The 13,975-nt window shown below is 32.6% G+C and overlaps 1 protein-coding gene across 5 annotated transcripts in view; it reads left to right on the forward strand.

The window, feature by feature from the left end:
* EPHA6 (EPH receptor A6) overlaps nt 1-13,975 on the forward strand; it is a 730,766-nt gene that overhangs the window by 111,111 nt on the left and 605,680 nt on the right. The gene's annotated exons all lie outside the window — the stretch shown is intronic.

Below are 13,975 nucleotides of genomic sequence, written 5' to 3' on the forward strand. Positions count from 1 at the left end.
TATTATAATGATAGAGTATGAAGTTAAATTATTGTAAAAAGTTACATCAACTTTTTCAAGTTCTTATGTGCATACTACATAAATGGCAGTAGGTTGTTTCTATAGTGTTCTTTTTTCTGTACCTCAAGCTCAAGGAAATGTATATTATCGCTCTTGATTCCAAGTGAAAGTTTAAAAGTAATAAGTTTTCACATAATGTTGTTAATTATCTATACCTGGGAAGACTCTGAAGCTACAGGTCAGTGAGTTAGCAAAACAACCTTAAAAGGGCATTTTTCTTCCTAAGACTAATCTTAAAACCTAATTTTCAGAGTTCATATATTTTAAAAACATAAGTTAAATTTTGAATAAAAAATCTAAAAAACACAATAGGTAATATCCCTGACATTTTAAATTCTGAATTCATAGGTACACAAAAAGTAAGAATTATCTTTGCATGTGTATAAGAGCTAATGTTACATGTCTGTCTAAAGTATGATACTTCTAAAGTTTAGGATCTCTCTCTAATTGTTAATAATTTTCTTGCTAACTTGGTAAAGGAAAAATCAGTGATTTATATGTGATTTATAACCTTTATCACATTTGCTTTGTATTATAATTATTGTTTCAAGGGAGTGTTTTTTGTTGTTCTTTTTCTTTCCCTCACGCTAAAGTGTAAACTCCTTTAGAGAAGTGATCATATATCAGTATATCATTTAGGTTTCTGTCTGCTGTGAGGTCTAATAAATTTTCACATATTAGAAAGTTTGTTGACAGAACTAAGTGTATAATGTCAGGCATTAAAAACAAATACTTAGCCCCAAAAATGTGCTTTATTGACTTGTTTAAAAATAGGCTATCAGTTCCTAACATTTGGTATCAATTCAGAAGCATTAATGAGTCCATCTGCCTGAAAACTCTAAAGCAACTTTGATGTGTGTATGTGACTTCTCTCTCTCCTTAATGGCCTAAGACAGTGATGACTTGGACAGAACTAGAATGATGATGTAAATTGTATTGTAAAATTCTAACTTTCTTGTGTTGCACTGGGTAAATACTCAGTGAAACTGAAGTTCTGGTTATCAGACTTATTAAACATAAAATAAATAATAATGTAGGGTTCTTTGGTTTTGTGAGACAAATTTATCTATTCTAAGTTCTGTAGAATATAATATGGATCAGCAAAACTGAAATGTATAAAGCAAATGCATAAAGAGAAAATGGACCAAGTAACAAGATTCTCTAACAGGTTGAGATAGAGAAAAACCAACTTCATTAACCTGTTAATTGGTAAATCATTTGAATTAATGTGTTAAAACATTTTTTTTCAGTGAAAAAGAAAGGGTCATAAATAGATCAGCTTGAGGAGTTCATAGTGAGAGGTGAGAAAAAGCAATAACTCTACAAACATCTGCTCCCAGTGAATGAAGCAGATCTCCCAAGTGGCTATTAGAAAGGATTATAGTCCCTTAGAAACAGTCTGGGAATTAAGATGATTTAGTTCAACCCTTTCATTCTCTCCCCTAATAGAGACTTTATTTATATCTATAGACGTGTTATCTATATTTATGTGTGTATATGTGTATGTAGATACAGATATGTGTATATATATTTGTGTATATATATATGCACACATATGTACACACACATAATCATATTAAAAATTGAAAGATGGGCTAGCAGCCTATATTTTCCTAGAGAAGAAACTGTAAAAATTAAAATAAAACAGAGATAAACAGAGGAAATGAATTTAAGATTTTGGAAATTATCATTTAAATGTAAGAAAGATGAATTATGCAATTCATGATATATATTCTCTGATTTAGTAGTGGTATTCTAATTCATCATCAATTGTATTATATATATATGCACATATTAATACACTGCAATATATTTATCCCTGTCAACTATTATACATTTTTCTATAAAATTCCTTGAAAAATTATCTATATGTTGTCTCCTTTTCCTTACCATGAAAGAGCTCTCTATAGTCCCCATCTTCTCTGATAACCTCTCTAGTTAGACTTTTGTCCAACTGTTCACTAAACCAACTCAGCTCAAGATCACGTATAACACTCACATTGTGAAATTTAGAAGTCAGTTTTCAGTCTTCATCTTCCTTGATTTATGAGTGGCACTTATTCATATACTAGCTACCTCTTTTTTTGAAACAGTTGTATCACTTGACTTCCATAAAATCACTTTGTTTCTTCTCTCTCTCTCTCTCTTTTTTTCTTCTCAATTTCCTTGGCTGGGTTCTCCTTTAGGGATCAATGCTTTGACTCTTATATTGCCATTTACTCTTCATATGGTCTTATTCAGTCTTAAGACTTTAAATATGTTAATGAATCCTGAATTTATATTTTAGCCTGGGCTTCTCTGAACTCAGACTTGTATATCCAGAATTGCACCTGTTCAACTTAGATGTCTGTCAGGCATCTTATATACAAACCTGAACTCCTTATCTATCCACCTTAACCTGCTTCTCCCATAGTCATCACCATTTCATAAAAGGGAAATTATAGTATTCCAGTATCTGTAGACAAAAACTTGGAGTTATATTTGACCTCACTTTTTCTCAAAATTTATAACTTTATAAATTTATAAAATTTATAAAATTTTAACAGCAAATTTTTGTGGCTTTACCTTCAAAATACATTCAAAATTTGATTGCTTTTTAACACCATTATTGCAACCACTCTGGTCCATGGTGCCATCATCTTTCTCCTAGATTTAGTATAGTAGCCTCCTAAATAGATTTTCTTTATTTCTTTTTCATTAAATGGAGGTACCAGGGATTGAACCCAGGACCTTGTGCATGATAAGCATGTGCTTTGCCATTGAGCTGTACTCTCATCTCCCTAAATAGATTTTCTGATTCCATACTTACCATCTCGTCAATAGCCTATTTAACTTTGTAGACCTGTGCTGTGTAGTATGGAGCCCCAGGACCAATGGGTTCCTTGAAATGAAGTTGTCTTCACTCACCATGTAATGTCTGAATTGTACATCTGGGTAGATTGAATGAGCAGCTAACTTTTGTATGGCCAAGACTAATAAAGGTTGTGTAAGCCAGATATTGGAGTTATGATAGGTTCCCAACTTATTCTAATAATTAGCATATATTCCTAGCTCCCCCAAATAAAAGTGCACACCTGTATGACTTTGATCAGAACAGTTAGCATTTTCATATTTGGTTTCCTCCTCTATAAAATAACTAAAATAATATTGCCTACTTTGTAGATTTTTTTTGAGGGTTAAACTGAAAATAAATGAATGAATAAATATAAACCAGTTAATACAGCAACCCGTACCTACTATGGATTCTCTTATTTTCTAGTTCTTGGTATGGCTAACACTGCTCACTCCCTAATTCAAATGCTGATGCTTTGTCTGATCTGTGAAGTCTAGGACCTCTTAGACAAGAGTTAGTCACTGTTGACCCTGGGCCCCCATGGTACCCTGTGCACAATGCTGGTATGATCCTTATTGCCCTTGCTGTTCTGAGGTGTACTGAGTTGTGGCTCTCTCCCTCATTAGATTGAAACTCTGTGAAGTCAAGGGACATGTCTTTTTCTCAGTTGTAATATATTAGTTCATAGAGAAATGACTGTGATAATTGGGTTCTTAAAATTGAAACAACTGAATGATGAAAGTTGAACAGAAACAACAAATTATCATTATTCATGAGAGATAATCTTCCAAAGACACCCTTAATCCAAAATAACTAATAATGTGTTAACTCTCAAGCCTCCTGATTTTATGAAATCATTTTTGAATATTGATGTTTTAGTGTGTTTACCAAGTCTACCTTTACTTTTCATTATTTATCTATAGTGCTATTCACATCATAATTGCCATTCTCCATGCTTAAATATTAATTTTCTACCATTATCTCTGATGTCTAGCTAGTTTTTCATTATTAACATTGAAATATTTTCTAATGGCATTAGTGATATAAGAGAGGGAGTGATGCCTAATTATAATTTTCATATAATTTAACCCACATTTATTTTTTGTTTTCTAATTTTCCTTAGTTATGAAGTATATTTTAGTGTTTACTTTCTGGCATTTCTTTCAATTTAGTTGATAATTGATAGTGTTTTGGCAGTGACATTATAATAGTGAAAAAAATCTGTTTTTTTATTCCTTAAATGCTTCAATGTTTCAAATCTCATTTTCAAGAAAAACTTAACTGAGAAGCTGATAAAAGGAAGATTTTCTCCAGCATGATCAGTATTTTTCTTACATCCAGATTGTAGTTCCATAATACCTACTTCTGCAATCCTGCATTACTTTTTTTAAGCACCAAAAGGATGCTTGATGCATAGTTTTCTGGTTTTTTTTTTAATTGAAATATAGTTGATATACACTCTTACATAAGTTACAGATGTAAAACATAGTGATTCACAAATTTTAAAGGTTATACTTCATTTATAGTTACTATAAAATACTGGCTGTATTCCCTCTATTGTACAATACATCCTTGTAACTTACTTACTTTATACATAATAATTTGTATCTCTTAATCCCTTACCCCTATCTTGCCCCTCCTCCCTTTCCTCTCCCCATTGGTAACCACTAGTTTGTTCTCTATGAGTCTGTTCACTTTTTGTTATATTTACTTTTTTTTTTTTTAGATTCTAGATGTAAATAATATCATACAGTATTTGTCTTTCTTTGTCTTATTTATTACACTTTGCATAATACACTCCAAGTCCATCCATGTTGTTGCAGATGGCAAAAGTTTATTCTTTTTTGTAATTGAGTAGTGTTCTATTGTATATATGCACCACACCTTTTTCATCTATTCATCTATTGATGGACACTTCGGTTCCTTTCATATCTTGGCAGTTGTAAATAATGCTGCTATGAACATTGGGTGCATGTATCTTTAAAAAAAAATAGGGTTTTTGTTTTCTTTGGATATATATCCAGAAGTAGAATTGCTGGGTCACATGGTAGTTCTAGGTTTAGTTTTATGAGAAACCTCCATACTGTTTTCCACAGTGGATGCACCAATTTATATTCCTACAACAGTGTACAGGGTTCCCTTTTCTCCACATCTTTTCAACATTTGTTATTTGTTGATACCTTTTTGACAGATATCTCATTGTGGTTTTAATTTGCATTTCTCTGATGATTAAAGTTGTATACTTTTTCATGTGCCTGTTGGCCATCTGCATTTCCTCTTTGGAAAAATGTGTATTCAGGTCTTCTGCTCATTTTTTAATTAGGTTTTTTTTTTTTGATGTTTAGTTGTATGAACTGTTTATATTTTGAACTATTAACCACTTATCAATCATATCATTTGCAAATATTTTGTTCAGTAGGTTGTCTATTTGTTTAGCTGATGATTTCCTTTGCTATGCAAAAGCTTTTTTTGGGGGGAGGTTCTTTTTTATTGAATTTTTTATATGTGTCAATTTCTGGTGTACCGCATAATGTCCCAGTCATGCATATGTTCATTTTCATATTCTTTTTCATTAAAGGTTGTTACAAGATATTGAACATAGTTCCCTGTGCTATACAGAAGAAATTCATCTTTTATCTATTTTATATATAGTGATTAACATTTGCAAATCTCAAAAGCATTTTAAATTTAGTTATGTCCCATTTGTTTATTTTTGCCTTTTTTCCTTTGCTTTAGTAGATGGATCCAAAAAAAATTACTCTGATTTATGTCAAAGAGTATTCTGCCTTTGTTTTCTCTAGAAGTTTTATGGTTTTAAATTTTCTGGTTTTAAATTTTTTTTGGTTAGTCTGGTCTTAAATTTAAGACATTAATTCATTTTGAGTTTATTTTTGTATAAGGTGTATGAAGAAAGTTCTAATAATTTAATTCTTTTACATATAGCTTTTCAGTTTTCCCAGAACCACTTATTGAAGAGACTGTCTTTTCTCCATTGTATATTCTTGCCTCCTTTGTCATAGATTAATTGACTCTAAGTCTGTGGGTTTATTTCTGGGCTCTTTATTCTATTCCATGGATCTATATGTCTGGTTTTGTACCAGTACCATACTGTTTTGATTACTGTAGCTTTGTATTACTATCTGAAGTAAGGGAATGTGATTCCTCCAGCTCAGTTCTTCTTTCTCAAGATTGTTCTGGCTATTTGTGATCCTTTGTGTTTCCATACAAAGTTTAAAATTATTTGTTCTAGTTCTATGACAAATGCCCTTGATATTTTGATAGGTATTGCACTGAACCTATATTTTGCTTTGGGTAGTATGGTCATGTTAACAATATTAGTTTTTCCAATACATGAACACACTATATCTTTTAACCTATCACTTGATTTAATTCTTTGTTCTAGTGTACTTTATCTCATATTTGTGATATAAAGAAATCAAAATATGCTTCTTTAGCTTTATTATATTTTATTTTATTAAAGGTGAACTTACTAGATTTCAAGAGTATTTACAAAGTACTCATTACTAACTACTCAGTTATTAATACCTCCTAATAAAAAGGCACACAATTCTTTGCTGAGAGAATTTGAGTATCTTAAATATTAAGAGACAATCTCTGATATCAAGATGATTATGATATAATAAGAGTATACACTGTATAGATAATCATCATCATTATCATAATTGTTTTACATGATATTTTATAGTTTATCAAATAGCTTCACTAATGGAGATTCAAAATTATCAACTTTGTGAAGTTATATTGTGTTCTTTATTTTACAGATAAAGAATTTGAAGATTAGATAAGTTTAAGTAACTAATTTAAGTTTACTTGAAGTGTTGAACCTATGGATTAATAAAATCGCATCTTTTGATGGGAATTTCTAGGTTATATCATAAATTGGTTCCTTTATGAGAACAGAAAACAATGCAGTGGGTAGATTATAAATGCAAATTTGGTGTTATAGTCCTTACATTTATAGCAATTAATAGAAGAGATCTCTGTGACTTGAGATAGTCATGAAAAGTAGTATGGACTCTATGGAGGAAGAAAGATAGGAATTAAAGAGAAGAGTTCCTACTGTTTCTCAGCGACCTAAGAAAATGTGATTTACTTGGTTTGAGCTAAGGGCAGGGGAGGTGCATAGGCCTGATGCTGACAGCCAGGGCTCTTGGAAAACTTAATCCTTTCTCATCATCCATGAGGGGCCCTTATCTCATCGGTCCATGATGCCAGGAGGAGACCATCATCATTTAGCATTCCCCAAAACACCTATCCAGACAAGAGGATGAGCTAGTTGTGCTCTGAGGTTTCTGATGAATGGCCTGATAAGCACCATGAGGACCGTGACTGGCACATTAGATAGATAATGTTTTCTAAACTTACTGTTACCCAGTATCAGGGTTAGTATTTGAATTTCAGTATTTTGTGTATTTTTCTACAGCTTATGTTTTTCCACCATACCATGTAACTTAGATTTGCCCCACTTTGTTGTATGCTAATCACATAGTTATTTTTTCAATGAGAAATTATGTTTGAAAATTCAATTTAGTATTTTTATTATTGAAAAATAAAGTGTAAGATTTACATTTCTAATTGTTAAATCACTATTGAAAAGTTGTATTTGGAAATTCATTTTAGTATTTATATTATTAAAAATTACAAATCAATTATTAGAATTACATTTACTTCTAATTTAAATACTCATCTTATGTATCTTCTTTCATCCAGTGAGGAAGCGATTTTAAAATTGCTTTAAAAAATTACAGAAATGGTATGTGCTGGTGATAAAATACTCAATTAATACCAGAGTCCATGGAGCAAAATGTGAGTTTCTAGCTCTGCTTCCTTTCTTAGTGTTACCTGCTATTAAAACTCATATCTATCTTTCCAGGCCTTTTTTTTTTTTTTTAAGTAAAAATGGTCCAGTTCTATACCTTTTTATGCAGATTTCTTTTATCTCACTTACCTGTATGTCGTGGGCAACCTTCTATATCAGCACGTGCTGATCTGTCTCATACTTGCCATTCCCTCTTTCTCTTACACCTCATATTCCAAATCATTAGTAAGGCCTAACAGGCCAACCTGAAAATATATCTGGAATGATTGCATTTCCTGCTGCTATCCTGTTCCAAACTTTATCTCCTCTCACTTGACTATTTCAATAGCATCTTAACTGCTGTCTCTTCCTCACTTGCTTTCTGCAGCCTATTATCCCAGACAGCAACCAAAATGACCCACTTAAAATGTAAGCCAGATCTTGTCATTCTTTCTGACAAAACCTTCCAGTCTTTTGAAATCTTATTAAGGGTAAAAGCCAAAATCCTCACTGCAGCCTGCTTGAGTCTTAGTGATCTTTCCTCCTCAGCTGTCTCTTTGAACTCAATTCTTAACCACTCCCAACCTTGCACACTGAACTCCAGTCACACTGGCCCCTTGCTGTTTCTCATATAACCTGTGCTTACTTCCAACTCATGCTCTTTAATCTATTTCCACTTCTTTTAATGCTCTTTCTCCAGATTTCCTCTTGTCTTGCCCCCTCAGTTAAGTTTCAAATATCACTTGATTATCTCCCATAAAAGAATACTCCCTCATTCACTTACAGCTCCCTTACCTTACCTCACTTTATTTTTCTCTATGGCACTTTTTACCACTGATACTTTGTGTGTTTCCTTTAAAATTTATTTTCTTTTAAACAAGCTAACCTATAATGAACTGGGAAAGCAGAGAATTTGTCTTATATTTTTACTGACTTCTGCCCTAAATAGAACACTGTCTGGCACGTAACAGGTTCTTAAAAATATTTGTTGAATGAATTATTGAATAATTTGAATGATTAATGAGCTATATTAACATCTATAACATATTCTAAAATATAGATCAGCTATAATTTATCCATTGACCTATTGTAGGCATTTCATTTGTCTCTAATTCTCACTATTAGAAAAACTCCTCAGTAAACATTCTTGTGCTGTATTTCTGTAGACATATTTCTGAGTAGAAATACTGTAAAAGGGGTATACATTTTAAAATTTGATGTATGTTGACAAGGTGCCTTTCAAAAAGATGGATCATATATATCTTTCTAATACTGAGTGATTTTATCCATAGGCATGCTGTATATCTTATATTTATTCAGCTTTCCATGTATTTTAATGAGTTTTATTCATACATGTGAATAGACTTGATTTTTATTCATACCGTTTATGGTTTTTCAATGTCTATACCAGACGTATTTAAAGTATTCCAGGAAACCAGCAGGAAAACAGTTTTGGTATGAAGAATTTCCACTAAAGTTGTGGAAGTTAGAGTTAGTTCTGTTGATAATTTGCATCGGTACTCCCAGTCTTTTCTGAGCTCATTTTTGATAAATTCCAAGATTAATGGCAAAAAAAGAATATATGACCTAAAAAAATATTATGGCAATACATCTATAGAAACAAGAAGAGATTTTAAAAGTAAAGATTCACATTGATGCTTTTTATTGAATGATCTTTATTTTAACCTTCACAGACAAAATTCAATGACTTAAAAAGATACATAATGAACAACACTCATTTTATTATCCATGTCAGTGAATCTGTTTATTCCCACCTTCTCACACATTATGCTAATGACTTTTTAGATGAACGCATTTTAATTAAAAAATAAGAGTCAGTTAAAAAGTGTTACAAATAGAAGCAAATACAAACTGTGGCTTGTGTGATATAAAATATGCTTTGAAGAAATCAACTGAAGAATCACTTGCTGGTAGCTCTGAGGGATAAGAATGTTTAAAACAAATGCCTTTTTCATGTTACGTGAATCAGTATTCATTAGGAAATTCAGTAGTAAACATGCCCAGTGTATTCCTAGGCAAATGTTTCATCAGGTCAGTGTCAAAAACTTGCTAAATGGAAAAAGTCCATGCTGTAAAAAGAACATGAAAAAGCTTAGAACATTATTCAATACATATGAATCTCTTTACAAGTTTATTCCTAATCCGTTTATATAGAGGTGGCTTAGAGATTGGTAATTGGAAAAAAGTTCTCCCTTTATGTTCTCTGCTGTCTGAGAAGCTTATTGGGAAATTGCTAATAAGAGGCACATAGATGATAGGAATTAATTCTGACGAGTGAATCAGAAACTTTAAGCATATGCAGATAGCTGTGACCCGTCGAACTGACTAGACTCTCCCTCACCTAGCATAATTCAAATGGATACAGATAATGTACTTACCCCAAAGCTGGAAAAGAACTATCAGGTTTTTAAGGTTCTGGGAGGAAATCTAGTGGACTCTATTGGCATTATCATTCCTTTTAGTTGAATGTTATAACTTTGGAATTAAATTATGTGAAGTAAACACTGGTTACAGAGCTTAGAATTCCATAAATAGAGATACCTGGAAGCCAGAAGACACATTTTACAAATGGATGAATGAGTGAATTTGGCAGGAAAATTAAGGCATTAAAATGAAATTTAACAAAAAGGGAGGAAAACATTGTCCAGATAATACCACAAACCCAGTACAGAAGAGAAGATAAAAGATATAGAAAATCTGAATCACAGTGATGGGAAAAATACAATTGAATGAAGTAAAATACTTACGGACTTAGCTTAAGCATATTGAACAGAGCAGGAATAATGTGCAGAGTGATCTGGAAAATAACAGAAAGTCATTGAAAGGGATTTGGGTAGAAGTAATATGATGGCACTAGTAGGTCAAAACATAGCACCCAGAATGAAGGGAAATCTGTGAAGTTGCAGGGTGTTTGCAGAAATAACTGTTCACAATATTGGAAGGCTAAGGACATTGCCATATTACAGATGTCCTCAATTTAATTTAGAAAATTTGAACCAAATAAAGATATAAAATGGGGCCTCTAAATATCTGGAAATACTTTCATATATGCAGAAGCATGCTTTAATTAATCACTTTTAATGAAACTTTTCTATTTCACTGTAAAGAATCTGTAATTGGGAAGATATTTCAGACTTGAGAAACTTGTACCTGCAAAGAATAATAGAAGTTACTAAATTTCAGTCATTTATAATTCCTATCAATATAGCACTGAATGGTGTTACAAAAATAACGGAATCTTTGGGAGTAATAACCAAGTTATATTAGAATTCTCATTAGTTGAATAAAATTAGGAGGCTGAAAAAAGTAATAATTTAGTTCTGTTAATTTTTATTTAAGTTCAAGAGACCTATAATTATGTACAATGCATTCAGTCTCCCCCCAAACTGAACTATTAGATCACAAGAAGTAGAGAAAATGTAGTAAAGCTGTGCCTCATAGCAGCTGGTTCAAAAAAGTCTCTCACATCTCAGCAGGGGGAGCTTATGGGCCTGTATTCTATTGTTCTTCAGTAACATGACTCAACTCATTGAATATTGGGCTCTTTCTGCATAATCCTTGAAGATTTTTATTTTCACTTTTGCTGTTTGCTAATTCTCTGACTTGGGAAGTGAATCACTTGGGAAGTGATCCAGCTTCCATAAGACTTAGTCGTCCTTATATGTAAGATGTGGATAATATTACCTACTTAATAGGATTTTTATGAGGGCTAAAAGTGATATTACATGTAAAACCTTAATGCAGTGGTTATACTCATTCAATGAATACTGTTAATAATATTGACCAGTACTGTAATATTGGTAATGCTACTTCTTTGAATGATTAAGATTTACATGTACTGGCTTTTTCCTTGGCATATTTACTATATATGTGTGTTGGAGGGAGAGATGGTTGATAATGAGATATCATGAAGTACACATTTGTTATTTCTGTTGCTAAAACTCAGTCTTCATAATCATTTTGGTGACTCTCCCCCAATAATTGTCTTACTTTTATTTTTAAAGGTTCACCTTTGCTCCACTGTGATCACTAAATGGATCATGAGTAGGAGGACTGAAAACAAGAAGACTAGTTGGATGGCAGTTGTAATAGTACTAATAATAGATGATTGTTTGAATTAAGTTGTTAGCAACACAGATGGAGAAAACATTGATGTGTGTTGATATGTTTGTGAAGTAAAGCTTATACAACTAGCTGTTGAATTATATGTTAGATATGATGGAAAAATAAGGGAAGGATACTCCTAGACTATTGTCTTGACTATCTGGTAGATTGTTGGTTGCATTTACTAGGATGGGTAAGACTAGCAGAGGAGCAGAAGGGTAGAGGATGAGAATCAAGAGTTCTGTTTCAACCATGTTTTGTGATACCTATAAAACAGCTAAGTAAATATTTCAAAAAAGACTGCTGTATATATGAGATTGGAGTTCAGTGAAGAGGTCAGGACTCTAGATACAATTTTGGACATTTTGGTAAAAGTTTGATATTTAAAATCATCAGTCTGATTGGGATCACCTAGTAAAACAATGTAGCCTTAAAAAAATAGTGGGACTAACTCATGGTTTTAGTTATTCCCAGAATCCTTCCTTCATAAGCTTGATTTCAACATTGCTTTCATGGTTTTTATAATCACTCTGTATAATAAACTTTCAGGTTTAGTTCCAAATGCTAACTGGTCCTCCCACCTCCACTCCATTTGCATCCCATGTTTATTTGTTCACATTTCTGAAAAGGAATATTTGATTTTACCCACTTCCTGACCATTAAGTTAGAGGCTTACTGCCATTCACTAACCTAGATGATTTTCCTCTAGATTACAAACCAATATTTTCAATATATACTCCATATTAGATATTATGCTATGCATTGTACATGTGTTATCTCATAAAATGATTGAAATGGTCTATGGAAAGAAAGGTACTTTTAATTTTATTTCTTTGATTATGAATTGAAGATCAAAATAAATCTCCCAGATCACATAGTTTGTAAATTATGGATTTGAAGACAAGCATGCATAGCTCCAAAGTCTAAATTTAAGAAAAAGTTATAAGGATTTAAGCCCTGAATTGCTTGACACCATGTTTACCTTTATATGAACAAACTTCATATACTGTAAGGCAGACAAAAGTCAATAAACAAACACTAGAGAATAAGACTGAAATTTCTAACAACGTTTGAGTTTTGGAATCCTTTTTTTTCCTGTGACTGACTTCATCCCTTCCTTTTCTGAGGTACAGTAGAAACCAGTAAATTCTACCTTTTACTTAAGATTGTTCAATTTGCACATGGACTGTCTTAAATAATACAACCATGATGCACAACAGAGAAAGGAATGAATATTATTATTTGACACATTTATTAATATGTTATATAATTAATAGATATAATTCGCATATTATAAAATTCATTGACTTAAAGTGTATAATTCAGTGACTTTAGTGTATTTAGAATTGTGAAACCATCACCATAAAATTTAGAAAGTATCCCCCAATGCTGTGGTGTACTCATTAGCAATCCTTACCCAGAGCCCCACCATCCACCTCAACTACACTAAACTCCAGTAGGCAAGCATTAATCTACTTTTTACCTCTATAGAGGTCTGGGATAATGACTTCATTATCAGTACTGATGGCTCCTGGTCTTGAAAATCTTTGGTTTTGTAGGTCCAGCAGTACCTTCATTTATTTCTTATCATGTTATTTCTGGGACTGTCATGTCTGTTAGACAGTGCCACACATCCTGGTGTGTCAGTACCTCCTGGTTGCCATTCAAGCTTGGCTGCCCATTTTTGCATTTAGAACAGTTACGTTCACCTTCACTCTTACATTTAAGTGTCATCATCTGGCTTCTGCTGTTCTGAAATCCCATCATTCTTACTGAAACTAGGAAACCAGTTTCATAAGCAGACCCCTAACTCTACCCTTTATTTGATCAATAATCACTTTCCTCCCAATAAAGGGAGAGTACTGCCACTGTTGGATTTTACTGAGAATTGACGATAGCTGTAGCCTAGAAGCTTGACTGAGGTGGAGAGAGAGATCTTGAGGAGGGCAGGCTTTGTCTTGCCAAATATCTACTTGAGAGTAGGCCACTGCATGTCCCCCAAGCAAAGGGAGTCTGTTGTCTTCTAGAAAGGGTGAATGAACCATTTCTACAGGCCCATAGATTTTAGGGATATCTGGGGATTCAAGTTCTCAAGTACATTCATCCATCTCTGTTCTAGGGCATAGAAACTTCCCTGT

This window comes from Camelus ferus, chromosome 1, assembly GCF_009834535.1.
Source record: "Camelus ferus isolate YT-003-E chromosome 1, BCGSAC_Cfer_1.0, whole genome shotgun sequence".
Lineage (NCBI taxonomy): Eukaryota > Metazoa > Chordata > Mammalia > Artiodactyla > Camelidae > Camelus > Camelus ferus.